Here is a 25,875-nt window from a genome sequence, read left to right as displayed (position 1 = left end):
GGGCTCAGGGCAGGGGTGCAGGCATAAGAGTAGGGAACGAGTTTGGGCTCAGGGCAGGCAGGGAGGTTGTAGGAGTCAGGGCAGAGGTTGAGAAGAGGGAGAGCTTCGGGGGGAGCTCAGGGTCCGGGCTGGGACTGCAGGGGCACCTGCCAGCTTCTCCCCAGGGGGAGGGCTGTACACCCCACCCTCTGGCTTCTCCCCAGTGCCTGCATGAGGCAGAGCAGCTGCCAGAGCTTCCTGAGCCTGGCCCAGTCGTGCGGGGGGCCAGCAGGCCATCTGCCAGTGCTCACTGGGGCCAGCCAGGGGAGGCAGCAGGCCATGCAGGCTGCCCATCAGTGCTGCCCAAGGTTAGACCACCCAGGCAGCCTGCTGGGTTGCCCTGTGACTGGCAAAGGTGGCAGGGGCCACATGGCTGCTGCCCATGGAGCAGGGTGGGGTGGGGGATGCTGCCGTCCAGCAGCTGCTCATGGGGGGCACTTGTTGCTCCCTGTGGTCATTCCTCGCCGTGTCCTTGCTGCTGTCCTTGTGGTCAGGTCTGAGTGTCACTGTCCCTGCCTTCACACCCGTCCCAGTCTGTTTGATATGGAACAATCACATTCCATGCACTTCCCATTGTCCTGCCACAACCGACCCCTGACTGTGCTTTCAACAGGAAGCTGCATACCAAATCCAGTGGGTCTAGCGCTTCCCATTTAGGAGGAGTTCTTGAAGAAACAGATTCCCAGACTGACGTGGACAGACAGACAGACAGACAGACAGACGTACATTTCTACAGTTCATAGTAATATGTTCACAGCGGCCAGATTGCTTACCAAACATTTTACCCCCTGGTCCAATGTAATAAAAGCTCCTGATGGCAGAGTCCTCACTAAGAGTGACAACATTCAAAATGGGTGGAGCTGTTACAGTGCCAAATGGTGTGCTTCGCCAGAGCCAGTCATAATACAGGAGGACAGAAAGAGGAGGATGGTGCCAGAGGCATCAATTCTGCAAGAGAAAGTGGTGAAAATGAAGCCGGGAAAAGCACCAGGAGTAGATAACATGCCAGAAAAGCTGTTAAAAGGGATCGACGAATGTGTCACTGATCTTATGTGGAAAACTTGCAGTGGTGTACAGACAACTAGAAACTGGCCAGGGGACTGGGTGAAAAGAAGAAGGGTGAATACCAGAGAATACCATACCACAGAAATACTAATCCTGGAACCTTTCTTTACATGACCCCCCACTGCCAACTCTGTCCACATATTTACACTAGAGACGCCATCACTGCACCTAACCACATCATTTACATGATCGGGGCTCAAGTCCTGCACTTCCACTTACACGGCTGCCCTCTGCAGCAAAGTGCCATCTCGTGGGACTGGCTGGCGCTGGAGCAGGTCGATGTGGCCTGGTGGCAGGAGACCTGGGATGAGGTGGCATTGGCACTGTGCAACCTCACCCGAGCTGTCACCAACCGGCTGGTCCACCCTCCCACCCCTCCAGCTGCCCCTCCCATGAACCCCTGGCTGCCCCTGCCCTGGCTGCACTGTTCCTGCCCAACTGCCCCACTGCCACCTTGCAGGAACTCAGCCACTGGCTCATGGCCAGGGCAGATTCCACCAAGCCAGGCCCCCCAATTCCCACTGCACCCCCCCACCAAACCTGAGCCCAGTGCACCCCTCCCACACCCCTACATCCCCATGGTCCTGGCCCATCCCAGCCTTGACAGGGACCCTGGACTCAGGGCGGTAGGGGCTCCTTTGGCCACCATCGCTCGCAGGCCTCCACCCCCTCTGAGGGCTGAGCTCCCGAGCCCCTGTGCTGTGCTCTCCCATCCAAGTTTAGATACCCCCCAACCTCTGTCCCATGCCCTCCCCAGTGTACATAGCTACCCCCATTCTACAATATACATAATTAGGTGCAAAGTTCTCATTTAACACGGAGTTTAAATGTTACAGGCATCCCAATGCAGACGACCCTCCATAGAAGCATGACATTGATGGCCCTGATGACCTGCATGGAACCGAGCATGCACGCACTCATGACTGTGTGGTAGGGTGCTCCAGGCCCCCCCCCATCCACTGCCCCCACCAGGCCCACTCTCTTCAGGACCCCTGTCCTCTTTCTCCGATGGTCCTCCCTGCCCGGGAGCCCCCTCCTCTCTCCCTGTGGCAGGTGCCTGACCTGTGCATGCCTTACCTTCATTAGGATGGCCCTGACAGTCACCTGGCCCACCAGTAGCTGTCCAGGGTGGCCAGCTTCCACACCATGATGGAGACACACTTCTAGAGGGGGAGAGTGGGCCACATGAGGGTGTCCTGGTGTTGGAGGGTGGGGGCGAGCCAGTGGCACAGCTCTAGGAACCTCTGCTTGGTCATATGGAAGTTCTGGTGTCATCAGGCATCATCCCACTCACCCATCATGAGTCAGTCCCACTTCTCTGAGCTGGTGGGATGGGTTTATAGGCACCAGCACACCTGGGTGAGGGAACATGGATGGGGATCCATGAAGGAGACCTGCTTGACTGTGAGGGGGGGCAGGAGGTACCCGCCAAAGTAGGTGGAGGGCAGCAATGACCCCTGTGGCCTTCAGGCGGACCACAGCGTTAAAGACATCCTTGTCGGGGAGCAGCTGGTGAACCGTTAGGCTCTCCACTGGGCATCTGGTCCCTGGATGGAGTCAGCTGTGGGGTCTGCAGCAAGTCAGGCATCTACTTGTGCAGGGACGGGGTGTTTGTGAGGGGCCCTTACGGGTGTAGCTGACTGAGGCTCCTGGAAGGGCTTGCTAGCCATGTGACACATTTATGGTGTTTCCTTCTCCGTTCTTTTGATAGAGTGACTGGAGCTGTGTGGCTGCTCTCTTTCGGAAGAGCGGATCAAAAGATTGTGAAGATACCCTCCAGAAGGTCTTCTTTTGGAAGAGTGACATAGTGTAGATGTAGCCTTTGTGTGGAAAAATCTGATGATTAGTGAAAAAAACAGGATAACTCTCCATGTGAATGGAATTACTTTGGATTTATACAGATGTAAATGAGATCAGATTCTCTCCAAGTAATGACTTTGTAAATCTTAACAGAACAAAGTAGGTCAATATCTACAGAAATCTACATTAATTTAATTTCAAATAAACTAACTGCCTATGCATTGTAGTTATTAGAAGACCATGGTACACCATGAATTTGGTTTCAATTTTTTAATTGCAGAAGAATTATTGCATGCTGTGGTTCATGTAAGCTACAGAGTATCTCCGTACTCCAGAAAGAAAAGGGTTTGAGTCAGGGTGAGAGCTAAACTAAATACACATCTGCAGTCAAAGTTTGTTTATAACTTCTGATGCTGCTCAGTCAGTTAAGCGGCCCTTCCACTAAGCAAACAAGTAGAAAGCAGGTCAATGTCCAAACACTGCAGTGAAGCTTATTTAAGTTTCATGACAACTTGTTAAAGGAATAAAGCCTTGAGCAAAACAAATTGCTTCTGTAGCAAATGAAAACACATGTAACTCTCTGGACCTCATTCTTGTCTGGGTGTTACCCGGCTGGCTACCATTGCCTTGCACCAGGCTGATTTTGGCATAGTGACAGAACATAATACAGTAATTACAATTGCGCTTTCTTGTCTTGACATGTTTGTTGCAGAATCAACAGCATGAATTTGATTTACCTTGTTTTGCGTTCATGCATTGGAAGGTGCATGTCATAATCATCTTGCTTCAACATGGCAGAAGATGGAGACAAAAAAAAAATCTGAAACCCTATGACTAATCCAGTTTCTGTTTCTTTCTGGCCCTAGTTCAGCAAAGCATTTTAACCTAATATTCTGTAAGTATTTTACCTTTGGGAGTTAGTAATCTGTCTTAGGTCCTTATATTGCCACTTCCTACTGTACTATTTGAACACATCACATATCTGATGTATTTAATCTTACAACATCCCTGGAAAATAGGGGAAGTTCTCCATTTTACAGGTGTAGAGAGACAAAGTCACTTGCCTAAGTCATGGAAGTAAGGAGGAAGTCTGTGACAGTGCAGGAAATTGAAACTAGGTTTCCCATGTCTCAAGCTAGCATGTGAATGACTTGACCACCCTTCATCACTACCATTCAAAAGGCTAACCCTGGCCTGAGGGGTCAAAAGAACAACTGGAGTTGAAGCGAACCCCTTCTCAGCCATTACTCTTGCAAATTCCTGCATCCCCCCAACCCATTCATTGACATATAAACAGATAAGCAATCTATCTCCTCACGTGCGCCTGCAAATATTCATTTTAAAATATATTTTGCCTGGACAACCTGCTGCAACACTCTTTAAAAATATGATCCTTTATTCTTCCTTCCAAACACGAACTGGTCTACTATTGAAAATGGAATAATAAATTGCTATTATCATAGAAGCTGGAGAAGTCTATGGTCTCTATGGTCTATGGTCTTTTCATCTCGAGAAATGGTGGTTAGCAGTGGCGGTGAGGATCTATGGGCAGTGTTTGAGTCTGTAGCTTCTCTCATGGCTTATCTGTCCAATATTGCATTTGTACTGTCAGTTGCAATAACCGCATGTCAGTCTATTTCTGAATGCTGGAGTCTGAGAGCTTTTTCTTCTAAGACCAAGTTTTGTGTGGCTTGCACATATACTATCAACGAATGATGTGACCTGTCGTAGCAATCGTCGCCAGGTATTTCAATCTGATGACGTAGATTCCTAGGATTTTGCATCGATGTTGAATTTTGTCATTGTGTTTTTGCATGTATCCTTGAATCTTAGGTTTGGTCTTCCTCTTGTTCTCAATCCACATGACAGTTCACTGAAGAGGATTTCTTTGGGAAGACGTTCATCACCCATTCTTCTCATATAACAAAGCCAACGTAGTCTTTTGCTGTTGTGGATCGTTATGAGGCTGGGTATGCCGGATCTTGACAGGACATCTGCATTTGAAACTTTTTCTGGTCAGTTGATATTCATAATTCTGTGGAGGCAGCAAAGATGGAAGATCTTCAATTTTTTCTCCTGGTTTGAGCAGGCGGTCTATGCCTCAGAACCATATAACAGGATACTCAATACACATGCCTGGTAGATTAGTATCTTTGTTTTCACTGTCAGCTTAGGATTGTTCCATGCTCATTTCATAAGTCTGCCAAAAATAGTAGCTGCCTTCCCGATTCTGATGTTCAGTTCTTCGTCCACGGATAGGTTTGTGGTGACAGTAGATCCAAGGTAGCAGAATTGTTGAACCACATCTAAGGGGCTGTTATCCAGAATGACATTGGGTCACTGAAGTATACCTTGAGTGAATACAACAGTTTTCTTCATGCTTATGTCAAAGGAAGACAACTTGTAGGCTCTGGACAGGGAATCCGTCAGTGACTGTAGCATGTCTTCATTATGAGCGACGAGAGCTGCATCATCTGTGAAGAGGAGCTCCCTAATGAGGACTTTCTTGACCCTAGTTTTGGCCTTGATTTCTGCCAGGTTGTAGAGAGAGTCATCTAATCTTGTGTGGAGAAATACATAGCTGCATGAGTTTTGAAATACGCAATTTAGTAGAACTGAGAAGAATATGGTGAAGAGGAGAGGGGCAAGAACACGCCCTTGTTTGACTCTGCTGTTCATTGCAAATGGTTCCAATGTAGATCCATCATATTGCACTATTGTTCTTATGTTTTTTGAAAAGATGTTATAAGCCTCAGTAGGGTCGGTGGGCAGCCAATCTTGGTTAATACTCTGTATAGTCCTGATCTACTAACTGCGTCAAACACCTTTGTTAAGTCTGCAAATGCTATGCATAACGGTTTTCCTTGTTCTCTGTCTTTTTCCTGCAGTTGTAGAAGAGAGAAGATCGTGTCCATTGGTTGACCTGCCAGTCCTGAAGCCACGTAGTATTTCTGGAAGCTGGAGAAGTAAGAGTCCATTAATCCATTGCAGGCTAAACCAGGATTGTTCCCTAAAATACCTTCTAAGATACTTTAAACACTATAGCAGTGGTGGCCAACCTGTGGCTCTCAAGGTGCATGTGGCTCTTTGAGCCTCTAAATATGGCTCTTCCTCAGAGCTTCATGCTGGGAATGCCACCTCCCTGCTCTGTGCACATTCTCCACCATGGAATGGTGGTGGGGCTGGCTCTGGGGGAGAGGGAGGGCATTCATTGGGGGGGAGGGGGATGGGAGTGTCTGGGGAGGGGGTGGGGGAGGGCATTGAGCCATGTATTATATATTATAAAATATGTGGCTCTTTGCACTGTATCCACCACTCTTTTGGCTCTTTGTCTCTAACTGGTTGAAACAATGAGAGAAGTGGGTCTTTGGCCACGAAAGTTTATGCTCCAAAATATCTGTTAGTTTATACAGTGCCACAAGACCTCCCTTTGTTTTTGTGGGTACAGCCTAACATAGGTACCTCTCTGATACTTCTAACTGGTTGGTCACCCCGGTGACAACCCTATGACAGATCAGAATGGTCTTGTGTTAAAGCACAGAGGTAAGCATCACTAGCTAATATTAAGCAACAAAATCTAGAGAGCGCAGTATATTTTTGGGAACCAGGTTTTGTGAGCATTTAAAAATCATGAGTCCGGCCCCAGAAATGTTGAGATTGGCATAAAAATCACAAGTCATATTAATAGTAAAATTGCGATTCTTTACAATTGTCTCCTGGTTTCTGGACCTCACTGTGCATTTGTGTTACTGTAAGGCTTTTCTCCACAGACAAGAAAACTTGAAACTTATGCTTTTAAAATGAAAGCTGAAGTTCTCTGATAGTCATGTGCCTCCAGGAACTGGGGCTTTAAGAAAAACACCAAATATCCTAAGACTTGCATTCTTCAGGGCTGGCAGATGTGGAAAACAGGGGCAGTAATATCTGCTTTAAAGGGGGTTGGCCAGTTAATATTTATAAATCCCTTAAAATTAACTTTGCTTATTAATTTATTGCTAGTAATATTAATTTTAAGGAGGAAGCCAAGGTATCAAATTGTTTTACAAATAAATCTGCCCTTTAGAGAAGCAGCATTGGAAGCACGAGATTTAGCTCTGGATTACAGAGTGGTAAAGGAGAGGTTTTAAAACACAGCCATAAATTATTCAGAATGAAAAAGATTCTGCTGCCAGCACAGTTGAGATCCAGAAGTCTGCAAGTGTGGTCGTGTGGGCCACATGTTCTTTCTGTCATGCCTTCCTCTGTCAGTCTCTCCTCCCTTCTTTTACAGTGTGGAATTATATGCAGTCATCCTATAAACAGAGTGTGCCTTAATGTATGACTTCATCATGGCTCCTGACCGGGCTATGGAGCCTGGACATTTTCCTGCCTTAAATGCAGGACAGGACATATGACAATGGCCTACGTTTGCAATAAGCACAGGTAATCTCCCAAGTGATCCACAGATATGAGCTAAACATACAGAAAAAATATTTTAGATCCTCAAGGCAAGCTCTCTGCTGATGAAATTGGTCACAGCTCCATCGACCACTTGCCTTTACTGGGTGTAGGAACGGAGCAATTTTATAGGGTTAGCATACTAGAACTTTCAAAAAGAGGACACACGTGAGAGGAAGTTTATCTGTATCAATATCTACCAACTCCAATTCTACTAATGTACTAATAGTGTATAGTACTATATATGTACTACAGTACAGTGTTTCTTAACCCAGGGTACATGTACCCTTGGCGGTACACTGAGGTCTTCTGGGGGTACATCAACTCATCTAGATATTAGCCTAGTTTTACAACAGGCTACATGAAAACACTAGTAAAGTCACTACAGTCTAAAAGTTCATTCAGACAATTACTTGTTTCTACTGCTTCATATGCCTTATGCTGAAATGTAAGTACAGTATTTCTATTCCAATTCATTTCTTAAATAATAAGATGGTAGAGTGTCAGTAAGCTTTCAATAGTAGTCTTGAGGGATATTTTGCATGCTTTTTTTAAATAAGTAGTTCTTAAATGAGGTGTAACTTAGTGGTATGCAAAACAAATCTGATTCCAGAAGAAGGTACAGTCATCTGGAAAGGCTCAATGGCACTTGTTTCAAGACCTCACATTACATTAGGACCATGTTTTTCAACTGGAGTACATGTAGCATTAGGGTATGCGAGAAAAGTCTGGGGTACATATAGTTTGTTTGTTTTTGAAAAAGGGGCACTTTATAAAGAAAGTTGAGAAACACTGCTGTAGTACATTATTAATACAAAGTGACTTGGCAGATACTGATACAGCTACACACCCTCTCGGGGTGGCCTCCTTTTTGAAAGGTCAAATATGGTAACCCTAACCTTACACACACTTTTACCAACTGGAGTTCTTTGGTTCATTTCTCTTTCAGATTCAAAATGATGGGAATAGTATATGCATAAATGCGAAAACTATTAAGAAAAGTTTGCTGGTATATAGTGTCCTCTATGTACGAATAGTAACATGAGACAACTTGGCTTTGTATTATAATATAATTTGGCAGTGAGTGGGGTTCTTTGGTCTCCCTTTGAGCCTTGGTTTGCTTTTGAGAGATTGTGTCATAACTAATCATTAACTATTTCATCAGACGATTATTTATCTTATTTTTGCACCATTATCTTTTCTTAACTCCTTATAAACTGGATCCAGCCATTGATGATACGCATTACTCAGGCCTGGTCTACCCTGCTCAGGTTAATCAAAGCAGTTTACATTAACCTAATTATGTCAGCCTCTGTACTACAGCTTTGCTTCTGCTGAAGTAGGTGCCAGCATAATAACTCCACCTCTGCGAGAGATGTAGGGCTTATGTTGGTGTAGTCAGGGAGACCTGGAAGCCAGGGCAAGAAGCCCAGGTAGCTGGATCCGAATATGGTCTGAGGTTTGCAGAAAAAAATGGAGTCCTTAGAAGAAATACATTTCAAAGACATACAGTGCACATGAAAATGCGCATATACACAACAATAGGTGGTGTGTACACACTGCATATACATGTGTGTGCATAGATAAATATTGTACATACATAGCAAGATAACAGGCTTCTTTGGTATCTCTGCTTGCTTGTGCCTATTCCCATACACTAGCTCCTTACACTTGATGTACAATGCCAGGACTCACACGAGAGGTGGTCAAGGGAATGTCTCCTGATAGGGTTGCAATCCTTTTCACCCCTCAGTTCTCTTTACTTCAGATTCAGACTCACTAATAACAGTGGAAGAAGTAAGAACAGGGACAACTTACCTGCGCTGTAGCATCACACCTGCCATGGGCAGAGAGACAAGAGCAAAAGAGGCAAGCAAGAGGGGACCAACGGGAGCAGAACCTGGAACGAGAAGCAAAGGTTGTAGGAGAGAAGAGTGTGGAGGAGGCACCAGAAAGCCAGTCTTAATAAAAAGTCCATTCATGTTTAGAAACATGGAGTCCTCCTGTAGTTCCCCAGCATGCAATACATGGAAGATAGTGGCAGTGATCAGTCTAGTGAGAGTCATAGCAGGGAAGAAAGTGTGATGAAACCAAGCAGCACCTGAAAACAGAACAAATAGCAGGGACTCAAGTCACTGGATTTCAAGTCCAAAAAACCAACCCCAACAAAACAAAATGAAAACCACCCAACCCTTAGGCTAGCATGGAAAGAATTACATCAGTGCACAGAGCTGACCACAGGAACACAGACGAAATAATGAAAGTAAAGCTTTTTTACTGTCCCACTGGGTAACAAGGAAGAAAAGTGCATGTGACCCTTCACTCCGCTGAGAGTGCAAAGACTTATGCATCTACTTAACTTAACAAACTGCAAATAACAGGACTACTCACACCACGTAAAGTGAAGTAGGTGCAGGATCAGAGCCTAAATAGGACACATAAGGGATACACAAATAGGACAAAGACCTAAATTGGATATACAAAGGACAAGAGACAGGGAGTAGGATTTGGCTCTAGGGGCCAGATTAACTTTGCTTCTGGCCTCCAGTGGTGCTTAGTCCACTTACAGAGGAGCTTCTTGGGATTCTCAAGCCAGTGCAAGGCCAGATGTGATTAACTCAGCATAGAAAGCAGGTAAGGCCAAGGCACTCAAGAGCCTCATTAGTTCAGTTCACCCCAGACAGCCTCAGTCAGTGGCAGGTCTAGCCATAGGGCAAGGTGAGAAGGCAGTTGCCTTGGGCCCCGCGCCTGCAGGGCCCCACACTCCAATTGATTTCAACATTCACTGCCCACTGGCTGGGCCCCACTGTCAGCACGCCGCCTTGGGCCCCCACACATTGGTCAGGCCCCGCTGGGCCAGCTCTGGTCAGTGCAGATCCAATGGAGCCTTCACCTATTTCCCTTTGGCAGAAGCCCCAGGGATGAGGATGATCATGTTGTAGATTTATAGTGCTCCAGTGCCAATCCCGGGCCTGGACCAGCAGCCCCTGTAGCCAGACCTACGACTCAAGACACGGGTCTCTTGCCTTGTCAACTGTCATAGAAATGAATATTCTGTGTTTATTGTTGATGTAACTGAGGAACTAAGCCTGGAACTGCTTTACCGAAGTGCTGTCAGCTGTGAGGTGGCCTTTCCTGCCCCGCCCCCCATTATGAAAAATTAACTCATCTAGTGAGTCAGATTCTGAACCTCTTGTTCTACTTGCCTTGTACTCTGGGAGGAAGTCAGGGAAGATTATAAAGTTTCACTTACTTGCTCTGCCCAAGTGGTGCCCAGCTGACCAGAACTGGAGCCCTGTGGATTCTGGTCACAGCTTTGTTCTCCTACATCTGCTACCCTCATCCCATCCCCATTAGAGGTCAAGTTAATTCAGTGCCTGGAGATTAAGCTCCTCTGTCCACAGAATAGGTACACTATGGACAGCTTTACTACAAACTTGGTGCCATACATGCCTTTGTTTCTGGTGATGTGAACAACCGTGGGCTCCCCTGGAAGAAGATAACTGAAAAGATAATGTAGAGGAATAAACAGTGAGTGATACTGCTTGGTTCCTCTTCAGGTAAACAAGCAAATGAGAGGATGCAAGGAACTTCTCTCCCAGTATTGTGTCACTGTTGAGAGAGAGGGTACAGCGTTAGTGCTTGCACTTCCAGAATCCAAGGCCTCCGCCCAGCTAGCCAGTGCTTGCCCCTGCAAGAGGCATTTGGATGTTTTCTAATGGCAGCAGAACTTGGCTTGAAGCCTTTATTCCCCCTCCATCTCCAGGAGAGATTATCCAAGACTGTGAAACATTCCAAAGTTTTCATTATCTCTTCTCTTGCAAGATGTGTGCAAGAGCATGGAAGGGATGAATTACTAGCACAACACGAGGTCTTCATTTGGCTTTGCTGGGAGTTACCCACATTGGTGCAGTGTGAAGTCATAGTCTTGAAAATAGCAGTGTGATGAGTTTCAAGAATGTGCGTGTTTGAAATCAACAAAGCAGAAGTAGATGCTGTCACAGCCCATTGCAGTGAGGAAAAAGGAAAATTAGAGTCAGGCAGGAAGGCTGGGTCTCTCTGTCCATCCCCTGTATTTTAAACCATCTGTATGAAATATCATTGTCTAAAAGATAAACAAATGGGCCTGATCCTGCAGCAAGAGACTAATTCCTAATTAATTAATTAGTTCCTGCAGCCTCTGATATGCCAATAAATGGCCACTTGACTGGGAGTGCACCTGCATGAAAGTGCTAGCTTTTCCTTTGTCTGGAAAACATGTGTGAATGAACACAACAGGCAGTCAAATGACCAACATACCACCAAGTCCCAAGTTTCCCCCAAACCAGCTGCGCTGAAATGTCCAACCCTCTCCTAGCACATTCAGAGAGCAGTAATAGACTATGTCTGCACTGTAGAGTTATTTTTAATAACAGCCTTTATTGCAAAATATCTTCACGAACATCTGTACTATGCAAATTCTATTTTGAAACACATTCAAAATAGTGGGCATGTTATTTGGAAATTGGTAAACCTCACTGCAGGAAGCATAGCACTAATTTCAAAATAGGTTGAAATATGCACTGTTAAGACAGGTTGTGTTTACACTAGCATTGCTCTTTTGAAAGAACATAAGAACATAAGAATGGCCATACTGGGTCAGACCAAAGGTCCATCAAGCCCAGCATCCCATCTGCCGACGGTGGCCAATGCCAGGTGCCCCAGAGAAGGAGAACAGAAGACAATGATCAAGTGATTTATCTCCTGCCATCCATCTCCTGCCCTTGTTATGAAGGCTAGGGCACCATACTTTATCCCTGGCTAATAGCCATTTATGGACCTAACCTGCAAAAATTTATCAAGCTCTTTTTTAAACCCTAATAGAGTCCTGGCCTTCACAGCCTCCTCGGGCAAGGAGTGCCACAGGTTGACTGTGCGCTGTGTGAAGAAAAATTTCCTTTTATTAGTTTTGAACCTACTACCTATCAATTTCATTTGGTGTCCCCTAGTTCTTGTATTATGGGAAAAGGTAAATAATTTTTCTATATTCACTTTCTCCACACCATTCATGATTTTATATACCTCTATCATATCGCCCCTCAATCGCCTTTTTTCCAAACTGAAAAGTCCCAGTCTCTCTAGCCTCTCCCCATATGGGACCCTTTCCAAGCCCCTAATCATCTTAGTCGCCCTTTTCTGAACCTTTTCTAATGCGAATATATCTTTTTTGAGGTGAGGAGACCACATCTGCACGCAGTACTCGAGATGTGGGCGTACCATAGTTTTATATAGGGGAAGTATGATATCTTTTGTCTTATTATCGATCCCTTTTTTAATAATTCCTAACATCCTATTTGCCTTACTAACTGCCGCTGCACACTGCGTGGATGTCTTCAGAGAACTATCCACTATAACTCCAAGATCCCTTTCCTGATCTGTCGTAGCTAAATTTGACCCCATCATGTAGTACGTGTAATTTGGGTTATTTTTTCCAACATGCATTACCTTACACTTACCCACATTAAATTTCATTTGCCATTTTGAGAGAGGCATGCAAATGAGGGAAAATGAAAATGCATTAGGCACAGGTTTACATATCTGGCACCTCATTTGCATATTCTTTCAAAAGAGCTGCTTTTGAAAAAAAAAGCAGTGTAGTCTCTGTTCTTTTGCAAGTAATCGCTATTTCCAAAAGTACTCTTCTTTCCAAATTTTTTTAGGAAGATGGGTGCTTTCGAAAATGGAGTTTACTTTCAAAAGAGCAGCATCTATGGTGCTTTTCTTCTTTCAGAAGAAGTTCTTTTGAAAGAAGACAATGCAAATGAGGTGCCAGATATGTAAATCTGGACCTCATCTGCATTTTTTTGATTTCCCTCATTTGCATTCCTCTTTCGAAAGAGGAATGAAAGTGTAGACACAGCCTATGTGTCTGGACATGCTATATTTGAAGTCGCTGGGTGCTATTTCAAATTACATTTGGGGTACATCGACACTGCATTCCCATATTGGCAGGGGAATGCAAATGAGGGAAACAAAAAAGGCAAATGAAATTCTGATTTATAAATCTCATGCTTCATTTGCATAATCTCTTCTGATTGTGATTCTGGAAGTGATTTAAAAAAAAAACCCAGCTGCGCAGAGGGGGCTCCTTCAAACAAAAACCTCCCATTGTTGAACTAAGCTTTTGTCCTGCTTTGTTTCAGGACGAAGGGTTATTTCAAAAACTTTTTCTTTTTCCATGAAGGCACCTCATCTACACAGCTGCTTTTTTTTCCTTAAAAGATTCACTTCTGCAAATGCAATTGGAAGAAATTATGCAAATGAAGCGCAAGATTTGTAAATCAGCGCTTCAATTGCATTCCCCGTCTGAAAGGGGAATGTAGTGTAGACACAGCCTTTATGTGGAGCTGTTATTTCAAAATAAGGTATTTTGAAACAGCTATTTCAAAATAACTCTGTAGTGCAGACATAGCCGTAAAGTCCACTGTGCCATTAAAAAGACAAAAACACAAAAGCCAGGTGTCACCCTTTCTTAGCTTCTGACAAACAGAAGCTAGGGACACCCAGAGCATAGACTTGCATCCCAGACTACCTTCACTAATAGCTAGTAATGGACCTATCAGCCATTATCTTATTTAATTCTGTCTGGAAGCCCCTTATAATTTTGGCCTTCACAACAGCTCCATTGAATTTCACAGACTGACAGTACAAATGTACTTCCCTTTGCTTGTGTTAAACCTCTCTATACATTTTCTTAGTGACCTTGGCTTTTTGTGTTATGTGAAAGAATAAATAACAGTTCCTTATTAATTTCTCTGCAACATTCGTGATTCTATAGACCTCTAGCATAGATTCATATCCCCACCCTTTTTTGTCTCTTTTCCAAGACAAAACCTCCCAGTTTTTACTCTCTCCTTCTATGGAAACTGATCCATACCCTTAATCATTTTTGTTGCCCTCCGTATTCTTTCCAATTTTGGGGGGTTTTTTTGAGATGGGGCAACCAAAACTGCACACAGTATTCATGGTGTAGGCATACCATGAATTTATATATCTATTTTATTATTTATCCCTTTCCAAATGGTTCCATTCTGTTAGCCTTTTTGCATGCCTCTGCACATTGAGCAGATGTTTTCAGATATCTAGCCATGACAACTCCAAAATCTCTTTCTTGAGTGGTAACAGATAATCCCAACTATACATGCAAAATGATGGGGTCTAAATTATGCTTTCCAATAGTCATTACTTTGCGCTTTTATCTGCCACTTTGCTCTTCAATGATATAGTTTAGTGAGATCTCTGTGCAACTCTTCAGTCTGCTTTGGACCTAACTACTTTGAGTAATTTTATAGCCTCTGTGAATTTTTCCACTTCACAGGTGCTATTTCAGATTTTGGTGGCCTAGAGATGGTGCAGCTTAAACTATGATTCCAGGGGCTACATAGGCACCTGAAAATTTAAGCCTTTTTTTTTTTTAAGATTAAAAAGTTAGAAATTAGCTGACAGGAGCACTGTATCTAATTCCTATACAAAGAAATTGTATATACACACACGCACAAAACATCAATTAAAGTAATCTTTTATGTTTACAGTACATTTAAGTTTACAACAATCTGAAGATAATACAGCAAGCTCTTATCTGGTGGGTGCATAACTGGTTGGAAAACTGTTCTCAGAGAATAATTAGTGGTTCACAGTCAAACCTGAAGGGCATATCAAATGGGATCACTCAGGATTTATTTCTAGGTCCAGATCTGTAAAGTGTCTTCATCAATGCTTGTATAGTAACATTATAAGCACACTAATAAAGTTTGCAGATGACGCCAAGCTGGGAGGAGTTGCAAGTGCTTTGGAGGATACGATTAAAATTCAAAATGATCTGGACAAACTGGAGAAATGGCCTTAAGTAAACACTATGAAATTCAATAAGGAGAAATGCAAAATTCTCCACAATCAGTTTCACACATACAAAATGGGAAATGACAGGAAGGAGAACTGCAGAGGAGAATCTGAGGGACAGAGTGAATCACAAGCTAAACATGAGTCAACCGCATAACACTGTTGCAAAAAAGCAAACATCATTCTGAGATGTATTAGCCAGACTGTTGTAAGCAAGACACAAAGGCTACACTTACACTAGCAAATTTTGTAGACAAAAACTCATCTACACACAAAATGTGTTTTGTCAACAGAAACTGTTGACAAAAAAGCTGGTGTAGATGCTCCAACGACTTTTTTGTTGACAGAGCAGATCAAAAGATCGATCCACTTTTATGTGTAGACACAATCTGTCAACAGAAGCTTTCTCAGAACATCTCTTCTGACAGTAACTTCTGTAGACAGACTGCCATAGTGTAACTGTAGCTATAAGTAATTATGCTCTGCCCTATGTAGATAAGGCTTTAATTGGAGTATATTGTCCAGTGTAGAGCATCACATTTCAGGAAAGATATGGACAAATTGGAAAGTCTAGAGAAGAGTGACAAAAATGATTAAAGTCTAAAAACATGACCTATGAGGAAAGACTAAGAGAAATAGGTTTGTTTATTCTGCAGAAGCCTGAAGGGGAACACGATACCAATTCTGAAGTAAATGAGAAGTTGTTAGAAAGAAGAGGGCAAAAAAATTTCTCGCCTTAACCTCTGAGGATTGGACAAAAAGGAATGGGATTAAATTGCAGCAAGGAAGGGTTAGGGTGGAATTTAGGAAAACCTTTCTAACTGTTAGAGTGGTGAAGTACTGGAAGCACTTGTCAAGGGAGATTGTGGAACCTCCAGCACTGGATATTTTTAAGAGCAGGTTAGACAAACACCTGTCAGGTCTAGATGGTGCTTAGTACTTCATGAGCACCAACGACTGGAGTTGATGACCGTTCAAGTACCCTTTCATTCCTGTGATTCTCAATCACAAACCTTGAGGTACAGTCAGATGTGCTCATCTGCCATTATGTAATTTGCACAAGGCAAACTGTAAATTATTTCGAGTTACCTTACTTTGAATATCGTGCCATCCAAATGACAAGCACCTAAATTCGAAATAAGCACCTATTTCAAGGTTTCTGCTGCCCCTGTCACAATGAGGCATAGCGGAAACAGAATATCACCTTTGAAATAGCTGCGCTTTTTTGAACTCAGAGAAAAGCTATGGGGTTGCTATTGCAGGATAGAAACCACAATCTAGACATAGCCTAGAAGTCCAGATCAGTTGATGGTGGGGAGGAGCCTGTGCTTTGGGATTGGAAGCAGCCCATTTCAATCCCTGTGGCCAGGATAAAGCCCCATATGAGGAGGGATGCCACAGTCACTGAGGGGCCTGTTGCTCTCAGGGAAGAGCTCTGAATTTGGGAATGACAGGGCCCAAGATCCCATCTCAGACTAGCCTGAGCAAAGGCCGAGGAAGCGATGGGGTGGACGCACTTGGTGCACGGCCATTTCTCATGCTGGCGTCAGACGTAAGATCTGAGCAGCTGGTGTAATGACCAGGATGGTGTGCGTCTGCGCCACATCCCTCTTGTGAGTCCCCCGGCTGCCCGGGGCCCTTTGGTGCTAACAGCATCTCTGTTAGCTTGGGACTAGGGGCCCTGTGCTTTGGTGCAAGTGGAGGGGGTACTGCCTCCAGCTGCTAAGCTCTCCAAGCTGTCATGTGCGGTGTGGTGGAACATGGCAGTTCCGACTGGCTCTGGAAGTGTCACAGCAGAGCAGCTCCTCCCGGAGCTATTCCTTCCCCATCCCAGTGAGCGCCTGAGGACAGTGAAATGGTTACTACAAACCAGAGCAGGCTCATTTAGATGCTGACCACTGTGATTTGAAATCTGTGCAGGGGTGACAGGATGGAGTCTTATTTTCGCAGCAGCTGTGGAAGCTTGAATCTGCAGGCCTGGAGCTGACTGAAGGTGAGCGTCGGGGGTGCTCATGGCTGTGTGGAAAGGCGGCTGGAGGAGACCTACCCTCCTGCCGTTGCCATGCAGTTGTGTACATCCAAAGGACAGAGGTCGGGCCTGTGAGCGGCAAAGGCCCCAGGACAGCACCCACCCTGTGAGTGGCCTGCGCAGTGCCCCACAGAGTGTCAATGCAGTGTTGAGCCAGGCCTCACAAGAGCCACGGCCGTGCAGCTCAGCACACTGGCTTGTCAACAGAGGAAGCCTGGCCAGGGATGAGTCTGTTTAAATTCTGAACAGTCTCTAAAGGGTAAAACTAGTGATTAGCAACTTTAATAAGAGGCTTAACCCCAACTACTGTCTCTCCCCAAGCGCTGGGCTGGGCAGGCCCTAGGCTGGTGACTCTGCTCTCCCAGGGCTCAGCCCTGCACACATGTCCAAGAACAGAGCCACTAGGTGTAGGAGCACCAGATCCAGGAGCACATGGCCAGACAGCAGGTCTGGGGAAGGCAATAGCTGTATCCACCCACACATCTAGTATCCAGCATGCTTCATGCATGTTCCATCACATGGCTCCACTTTCACACCCCTTCCCCTCCTAGCACCTATCCTAATTCTCATATATCCCTTCTTTAACTCCTGTGCTCGCACCTCGCATCTCTCTTACCTTTTCCAGCATCCTTTCTCCTCTAATCCATGCACTCCCCGATGGCCTTGCCCCCGGCACCAGCTCTCCACACGTCCCACTCTCCAAGCACTTGGTGTAGCTGCTCTCCTACGTCCAGAAACTGCAGGAACTCACCAGGTACCGGGCGTGTGCAAGCCTGCCCTCTTTCTGCCCATCTCTTCAGCTGCCATCTGGCACCTGCCGCATTGTGATCAGCTCCCTCATTTTGAAATGAATCCCCAGTTGGGCCTGCTCCCCCAAGATGGGGTAGAAGGTCTGGCAGCGTTCGCCCAACATGCTTCACCGTGGAGCTGGCTGGCTGGGGGCCCATTTAGGGAAGGCAGAGGGGTACTCTTACCAAAATCTGAAATGGTGCCCCTGCTCCACTGTGCTGTGAAACTAGGGCAGAGGGGCTAGTGCATTTTGTTGTCTGTGAAAAATTGATTACTGTATCCATAGGTGACAGAGATCTTTTGGGACCAGAGGCAGTGCCTTAACAAACCCAATACAATGATTGGGCTCTTAAGATGTCTTTCCCTTCATCTCTGCATTGTTTCGTTGGTGGCCCTCCAGAGGATACTAGCCCTTTAAAAAAAAGAAAAGCAAGTGTTGTAAGAGAGGGCTCTTGGCCACTCCTGACTTGCTGCTGGTGGTGAGTTCTTGTTCATCTGGTTCTGTGTGACCAGAAGGTGAAACTAATGTTTAACATACCAAGTATTTACTACAGTTGAGATGGCATTTGCTGAAGGATGGGATAGGTGATAAACATCACATCGTCTGTGCGAACAAGCCCATATTGATTATTTTGGGCCGCCACTCAGGACAGTAATTCTGTGAGGGGGCAACAGTTCTAAGCTGCTGGCAGACCAGACAAATCAATGCGATGAGACGTGCAAAGACTAAACATAAAATATCAGTTCAGCTGCAAGGTAAAGAGAGCTGCTTATCATTCTGTTAAGCACGTGTGACAGAGAATGGCATCATGTACGCTGACCAACCTCGGCGGTGACATGACCTTGAGTACATGGTGTGTGCTCAGCATGCACGCCCAGAGGAGATCTTTCCCTAGGCACTCACGTGCACGTTGAGCTTAGCTGGGAGATGAACTGAAATGTTCCATGTTTGGACAGAGCAGGCGATTTGTCAGAAAGCAACGTCACAGAGAAGTAATTATTTACACCACAAGTAGCGTAGGAGATGGAATTCAACCCCCTCAGCCCCCTCCCAAAGGAGAGCCAAGTGGGATGAAATTTCCTATCCTCACTCTGGGAGCTGGCTATAGGGCTACAATGCAGCCACTGTAGGGCATAGCCTAAAATGGCAGCCACTACCACTGCACCACTGCTGTGGGGCCAGCTGCCTGGATCTGGCCATTGTGACTCACTTCCAGCTTGACCCTAGTTCTCCCTGCAGGTCTGGAATTAACCCGCTTAACTTCCTTAGGCTTTGTATCAGGCTCAAAGGGCAACAAGCATATTTGTGATTGGCTTGTAGAGCCACCTTCCTTTTAGTCCCAGGTGGACCCCATCTTTGTGCCGATCTTGTGAACAGCTTCCAGGTGTTACCAGTTCATCTCTTTATGTCTTTTGTAGCCTAGCAAACCATGTGGTATGTCCCACCACAACCTCCATTCATTTCCTGGTAAGCACAGTTCCCTTTCTGTCTCTTCTATTCAGGACATGGCAAACCGATTGCTAAGTAGAGGACCAGTAACGACCAGGAGTTCCAGAGAGGTTTACTTTTCCCCATTTGCTGTTGCATCTTTCCCTGTCAGGCCAAGCTTACTCAGCAGAGAACGGAAGTTGTTTCACAAAGGATTTTGAAAATTGACTTTGTTCCAAATCCAATCAGAAAACTGAAAAATCTCCAATGCCCCACAAAGAAAGAGAAATTTTTATTTCCATTTCTAGTTGGTCAAACTGTGTAGTTTGAACACAAATGAAAGGTTTCATTGTTTTTGGCCTTTTTTTATTTTGCATTTCAAAATGGAAACACAGAACGTCTCATGGAGAAAAGGTGGGAGAAGGATGTTTCAACACTGTCAGAATTAACTCCTCCCCCCCACCTCCAAATTTTCTTTGGAAGGGAAATTCTGGCAAAAATCACTCCAATTTTTTACTGGTTTAGATTCTGGCAGAACTGCACATTCTGATCAAATACGATTCCATCTGGCTTTTGCCAGCTAGCTCTAATCCACATGTGGGCTTTTTTTTTTTTTTTTCACATTACACACAAACACAAAAACAAGCAGGGTTATGGTGGGCATTCACCCCATAGTGCCCCATGGTGGCCTGCTGCAGAAATGTCACTGTGCCCATGCCTCATTTTCTCCTTATGGACATTCAGTTAGTTTTTTATGTCACTTTTATGCAAGGAACATTGCCCCTTTATGCACCATAATTTCTTTAACCAAAGGCCTAATCATGGTACACATGCAATCCTCCAACCCAGTGTCCTAGCTGGATGGTTTGGGTACTGGGGAGGAAAGACAGCAAGTTAATCTTAGTCTGGCTGCCCCAGTTGAATCCAGTCTCCTCTGTCTAAGCTCCTTACCAGTAAGGCCCTTGCAGCCCAGGATTCACTCTGGAGTTGAGTCTCTTGCCGTTGTGTGGGAGGTGTTTCGTTCCTGGACTCAAGGTCCCTGCAGAGGTCAAACCACTGAACACTCCTGTGAAGAAGCATGCGGTTTCTCTGAGACATGGGCTGTGTGCTGCTGCCTGGTTATGTCCTTTTGCTGGAACCATCTATCTCCTTTTGGAACATCTTTCCTTTAGGAGCACATTTCCTAGGTTCCCTTTCCCTCTCTGACTCAACTCTCTAACAGCATTGATTGGTGCCTTAAGCTGGACGCAGTAGGCTACATACTGCACTCCCTGTTTGTGTTAGGAACTCAGGGATGCATTTTTGCTCCAGAGATAGAATCCCCCTCCTCCCTGAAGCAGTGTGAATCCTTCCCCTGACCTTAACACAGGGCCGCCTTAAAATACAACTGAGCCCAAAGCTGGCAGAACTGGTTTCAAACTTAATCATGTCTGTAACCGAGAAGGTTGAAGATATATCTCCCACAACAAAACTTTTCTTTGCTTAAATAGTGACAAGCAGGAGAAACACCATAATTCTTTTTTGTCCCCATGAAGTTCATGTCCAGTTCCCTTCAGGTGTGTGTTTGGATTTGGGTAGAATGAGAAATTATTTCACTCAAAATCCCAGCTCCTCTACCAGGAGACCCAGGCTGCCTGAAGAATTTACTGTGGGATTCAAATACCAGGAATGGAAATTTTAGGAGAACTAAACTGCCTTTTCACCTTGTTAGAGTACCATTGAATCTTCTTGTATGTCTGTAGTTATCAGGCCTTCAATTCTGGGAAAATACGTGATCTAGGTAAAGGGCGAGTTTCTCCTATCTGTGGTGCTGATGGTTTGGTCACACCTTAAATCTCTTTTCAGGCAAACCCATGGATATTTATAAACAGCCTGTCCTAGCTCATAATCACTGCAATGACTTTTGATTGATTCTCCTTATCTAAAAGATCTTAACACGAAGCCGATGGCGCCATTCCCGCTTGGGCAGGTGTGTAGCATACAGTGTGAAAATTTCTGCATTTCATGACTTGTTCTGACCTTTTGTGCTTCTTGAAAGAATTTTCTGTATACAAAAATGTGCATTTCCCACCGTATCGTTTAACAAAATCAACAATACAGAAACAATGCTACTCACAGCCAGGAGATCCTGCAATACCTCTTGTTTGCAACTCAGGGCTGGTCTACACCAGGAGGTAAAGTTGAATTTAAGGGTCTGTGGTCAAATCTATAAACTTTCCATCTACACCCAAGTGATCAATAAGTCAATTCTAAGCAGCTGTAACATCATCTTCGGTTTTGCGGACTTCCCAATGAAGTTACTTGAAAAATCAAATTTGCAATGTCGAGCTAAAACAGTGCAGATTAACCAGGGTTAAAATTGATTTTATTAGCCCTGGAAACTTTCCCACAATGCTCCCCAAGGTCTCCTTTCACGTCATTGCTCCATGTGAACAGTAAGTAGGAAACGGGAAGCCTGACATTTTGAATTAATTTGTTTATCATCTGTGCATTGATCACATCTAGCCACTTTACAGAGCTCCAGCATGGAGCCATCAGGGAAGCCAGGGACTCATTTTGTCTAGCAGGCTTGTCCCCCACCCCCGCAAAGCAGCATGTGGCAGCTAGGCTGTGGGGGTCATTCTTGTACGAGAGGCTGAGAAACTTCTTTTCTGTGGGTCACATTTGTGCGGGGGCAGTCCCCCCTCCCTTACAGGTGCCATGCAGTTGGGATCTAACCCCCACCTAACCCACAACACGTGGCTAGCCCCTGACCCAATAAGATCATGTGCCTGCTGCGCATTGCAGTCTGTGCTTCCAGGCAGCAGCATGCCCTGGCTTGCGCTCAGTGGAGGCTCCAAAGGCAGCAAAAATTTTCTGGGGCTGGCTGTCACCAGTGGGAAATCTCCCTCCGTGGCAAAGATTTTTTGGGGTCTGGCTGTTGCTGGAGAAAATCTTTCCCCCCAGTGGCAAAGATTTTCAGGGGCTGGCTGTCACTGGAGGAGGTTTCCCCCGTGGCAAAGATTTTTTGGGGAGGGCAGGGGCCTCGCCATAGCTGCATTGTAGGCTGGCCCCCACAGACCTTGGTGCCTGCACCATGCTAACAGGAGCTGAGTTGCGGGGGGGGCAGCCCCACAAAGAGCCATACAGCTATCCCTCGATTTATTACCATAATTTGTTCCATGAAAACTGTTTTTAAGGTGAAAATTCATAAAATGAGAATAAAATTCCCATTAGTTTCAATGTAAAAAATTCTGACTGGTTCCCAACTCCCCCTCAAAAAAAATCACCCAATATTTTTGCCACATATGTTACAATACTATAGAATCATAAAAATAAGAACACTGCTACTTTATTGCTTTTTTTTTTTTGACATTTATTACCACTAGTCAGTTCTTGCATAGTGGTGAGGAATATGGTGTTTATGCAAATTCCATGAGCTCATGTGCATAATCATCAGAAACAGCTTGATAGTGACTTCAAACTCCTTAACTGAGGTTTTATGTTCAGCATTTGAGGTTGAGGGTTGAGGATCAGCTGAGGGTGATGAAGGTTTAGGAGGTGATGATGAGGTTGAGGATGGAAAAAATAATAGAATTGAAGTTTGTACTGCAGCCCACTTTTTCCTGTCATACAACTCCTGATTGCATCAAATGGCTGCATGAATATATCATTAGCAAGCTGAACTCTGTTCTAAGTTTGGGTCATTGTCATCAAGAATTTGTGTAGCTGCTAATTTTGAGTTTTAGTGTCCAGCATTTTTGTGGTTCATCCAATGCCACCTCCTCCTTTTCTGATAACTTTTCTGCATCCAGATGAATTAATTCTTCATTAGTCAATTCTTCACCACGTGACAAAAACAGGTCTTGAACACCATTTGTGGCTACCTCATTGAATCCTGCTTGAGTTGCCATTTGTGCAATAGAATTTCAATGCCTTTCACATCAACCTCAACATCACGGAAATTAGGAACATATTTCAGCAATAGCTTTTTCCAAACACCATTCAGGATACTTTGAGTAACTTTATTCCATGCAGTTGTGATATTTTCTATAGCTATCTTGATATTGTAGTTCTTCCACAACTGCTTAATTGGTGGTTTGTTTTCTCCATCTGATGCAGATGCAAGATACCTCATCAACTATTGAAGACAGTAAGCTTTAAATGTAGCAATGACGCCTTGATCCATTGATGGAAGTGGTATCTGGGGACTAAAAAACCACTCAAATGTTATCATCATAGTCTTCGCTATTGGTAGCGTGGCTAGAACTATTATCGAGGATCGGTAGACATTTATTATCCAGACTATTTTCAACACAATGTTTACAAATGATTGATGAAAGATAGCTTGCAATGTAATCAGCAAAAACCTGCTTTGTCCCTCATGCCGCTCAATTAGCATACCAGCCCACAGGTAATATTGTCTTGTTTAAGCGTTTGAGCACCCTCGGATTTTCCAAATGGCAAACAAGGAGAGGCTTCAATTTTATATCTCCTTCCAAATTCCCACCAGGAAGTAGTGTCAGTTGATCCTTTGAGGCCTTGAAACCTGTCGCTTTTGTTTGATCCCTTGATTTTGAGAAGGCATTCTGCTCCAGAAAAGCTCCATTCCATCAGCATTAAATATTTGTTTTGGAGAATATCCACCTTCATCTATTATTTGTTGCAGTGCAGCTGGGAAAATGTTAGCTGCCTGAATATCAGCAGATGCTGCTTCACCCGTAACATGCAGACTATGAGAATATGAACACATTTTAAAGCACTCAAACCAACTGTGCCTTGCTTTGAATGTTACTTTGGTGGCCCCAACTTGCTTCTCTTCCTTGGCTTTCTTCTTCAGGTCCTCAAACAAAGACTCTCGATCCAATGTATTTAAAGTCTCTCAAGTTTATGCATTATTGCATCCCAGGCCTTTGTTATTCAATGCAACTTTTAGCTTCACCAACATACATTTCTGCTATTTCTTTCATCTTTTATTTCTGCATGAAGATCGCACTCACTGTTGATGCCACCAAGTTCATTGCCAAACATATGTCTTTCAATTGCTGGCCCTCTTCAGTTCTTTTAGTAACTTCAAGTTTGGTAGCCACAGATATTACTTTCCTTGGTTTCTTGGCCTTAGTGACAGCTCCTGAACAAATTTTTCCATGTCGAGGATCCATGATGATCACAAATAACAAAGATATTTGACGATTAATATCACAGTCAAGATGACATGAACACAACAAAGTGCGTGAACCAACTGGGAAGAGCTGGGCGGCTGAGGGAAATGAATCAGCCTCACTATGGGTTCTGCTGTATTCCTCCGCATTCGTGAATTACAAAGTGGATGTTCGCATGAAGGTTGGCTCTTCTTCATAGCAAAAATATGTTTGTAAATTAAAAAATAGGTATAAATTTTCATCGTTGGTTGTAGCAAAAATTCTGACATCAAAAGTTTGTAAATTGAGGGATAGATGTATTGTGGGCTGGCCCCTCACCGCTTCCCAAAGTGTGTGGCTCAGGGGAGCTACACAGTCTCTGCAGTGTCCTGTTTGCTGCATTGTCAGAGGGGGGAAAACAGCTCCCTGATCCTCTGCCTACCCCCATGAAATGTGTGGAGAAGTTATGTACCTGTTAGCATGACACACTCAGAACTGGGAAAGGCTCATAGATTATTGTAGCCAGAGCACCTGTGCCAATCCGCTTGGGTGATGACCTGAATTCAAGGTGTCTATTCAACACATCAAAACACATTGGTGTTCTTTGCACAAGGGTCCAGTGAGGTTCCTGTTAGCATGGCACAGAACAGGGAAAGGCACCATTGCTATTCACAGGCAAAATATTCCTTGAGAGAAGAACACAAGTGGTGAACAGCCATACTGAAAGCAGAAAATTTCACCAGAAGGGACCATGGAGGTTCCTGTTAGCATGACACAGATACCTGGAGAACAGACACCCAAACAGGTGGGATTGACAGCTGCATTACTTGTTCGGAGGGCATTGCAGTGTGGGAAGATGACATCACACTCCCACAATTACTTGTAGGGAATTTTTTCCCATAATGCAGCAGCAAAAAAACCAGAATGCAACAGGACTTACTGAACACTGGGATAGGTTCCAACAATGCACTGCTGCAACTGTCAGACTTTGGCGATTGGTGGGGACACACTAAGTCAACTTTGTGGACAGGTGCGGACACTCAACTTGAACTTTATAAAATCCAATGTTACAAATTCGACTTTGATAAATTCAACTTTATTTTGTAGTGCAGGCACACCACAGTCAGGAGCTGTGTCCTGGGAAACCACAAGTTTTCATACAGAAGAAAAGGCAGAGGTAGCAAAATCACCTGTGGCTTTGCGCTGAAAAATTGGCTCATTACATTATTTTTAGGATCACACTGGCTTTAACCAGAAATGTTGCCTAAGGAATGTATGTTCCTTCCCAG

General features: G+C 44.6%; 1 long non-coding RNA gene across 1 annotated transcript in view; it reads right to left on the bottom strand.

The window, feature by feature from the left end:
* Positions 1-3,035: 3,035 nt before the first annotated feature.
* LOC142020767 (uncharacterized) overlaps positions 3,036-25,875 on the bottom strand; it is a 41,023-nt gene continuing 18,183 nt past the window's right edge. The window contains exons 4-5 of the long non-coding RNA XR_012647495.1: positions 9,160-9,241; positions 3,036-5,862 (exon numbers count right to left, since the gene is read on the bottom strand). This is a non-coding gene — a long non-coding RNA (uncharacterized LOC142020767). The remainder of the gene's footprint in view (positions 5,863-9,159; positions 9,242-25,875) is intronic.

Source organism: Carettochelys insculpta, chromosome 14 (assembly GCF_033958435.1).
Source record: "Carettochelys insculpta isolate YL-2023 chromosome 14, ASM3395843v1, whole genome shotgun sequence".
Taxonomy (NCBI): domain Eukaryota; kingdom Metazoa; phylum Chordata; order Testudines; family Carettochelyidae; genus Carettochelys; species Carettochelys insculpta.
This window is presented reverse-complemented; position numbering and strand designations above follow the sequence as displayed.